Genomic DNA, 1843 nt, shown 5'->3' on the forward strand with positions numbered 1-1843 from the left:
AGAATTATGCCTCCATCTTGTTTACAAGTTGTCACGAGCAACCGATCAGAAATCAAATATGGCCGCCATTGATGGCAGCGATACTTATGGGTATCGATGCACAGGATCTTAGGAGATAAAATCATTTTATGTGAAACTGCTGTGCTTCAGTCACTGACCTGAAATTGTTTTTGATTATATTCATTTGAAGTGTGTATTTCAGCAATCGAATCAATCTTTCATTGTGAATTATAACATCAAATAAGCAAAATTCGGTAACTTTTCTTTGAATTTCAAAGTCCTTCTATATCTTACCATATCTCGTTAAATTTATAGTCCACATGTCTTTAAATTTATAGTACATATATCTATTGAAATATGAAATAGAATATACCACTGCTCTTGTTATTAATTCATGAAGTGTTCCTTGTCTGGGTGCACTTATACATCGGCCAAGAGAAAAACCAACGATGGCAGCACAGCACAATGTATTTGTTTGTTTGTTTGTTTGGTTGTAAGGAAATAGTCTTTCAAAGAATCTCACATCGTGGAGTTTTTGCAAGTTTGCTTATATCCTATGAAACAATATTGTATGTGTTATTTCATACTATTTCTTGATGATATGTCAAATATAGTAAAAAAAACATTGAAGCAAAAAAAGGGAGAAAGTACTCTCCGTTTGTTTTCGAGAAAAAAAATGGCAGCATAGAGCATTAGAGGACCCACATTCAGTAGTGTCGGTCGATTTCTTCTTCAAAGAGAAACTAAATGTGTTTTCTGGTGAATATTTTGAACAAAACTGAGACTGTTTTCTTTAGTGACCCATACTAAATTGGTATATGTTGCCTTCATGGTGCAAAAAAATGAAAAATTTATTTATAATGTATCAAAAATTTGGAACGAATAAAAGACAAGTTCCAATTCACAGATTTTCATTTGATTTTCAAAAAAAAAAATGTCTATAAAAAAGATTGTTTTTTTCCAGCAGTTCTTCACCAAATACATTTGTTTCCATGGTGATAGATGACTGGTTATTGTTTTTCTTCTAGTTGATAATTATAGCGTATAAAGATTTGGAAGGCTTTTTTTGTACAATTTCTTATATTAAGTATTTGTAATGACTTGTGAACCATGTACCAAACACATATGTTCCTAGGTACTGGTGATCTATAGTAATTTCAATAAATGCACATAAATAGCATCAATTTTTGGCTGACTTTCTTACTTTGATTAAAATCTGATCGTGTGAAGGTGACTAGATTTCTTTATTTACCTCTATTTCCATTATTTTGTGTCGTTTATTTTGTTCCAGGTGATTGCCACCTGCTCACATCTGACCCTGCGTAATAGAAAATCGCGTTTAAATCTCGCACTTTTTGAGAAGCCAATCAGGATCCATGTTACGTTGGCAGCTGCGCACACTGGAGAAATTGAAAAAACAAACAAACAAACGTACACACAGAGGATTGTCTTGAGACGACACAACCTGTCGGTGGTGGCACCATCTCTCTGAATGATTTTGAAAGAAGCATGCTGATTGGTTGAAGAAACCTTTCAAGATCCTTGAGATTAAAACGAGATTTTCTATTACATAATGTCAGATGTGGGAAGGCAGCTATCAACCGGAACAAAACAAACGACACAAAACGATTGAAATAGAGGTATATAAAGACATCTAGCCACTTTCATCACATTAGATTTTAATCAGATTGTATCAACTCCACTGGATTTGTTTTTTATCCTACATTGAACTGTCATTGATATAGCTCGTAAGTTTTGCGGATCACCCATTTTCAATTGTCATACGTACGCCAACAATACACATGATATATGGGATTACATTACAACATTTTATTTAACCGAA

The sequence above is a fragment of the Glandiceps talaboti genome, chromosome 23 (assembly GCF_964340395.1).
Source record: "Glandiceps talaboti chromosome 23, keGlaTala1.1, whole genome shotgun sequence".
NCBI lineage: Eukaryota > Metazoa > Hemichordata > Enteropneusta > Spengelidae > Glandiceps > Glandiceps talaboti.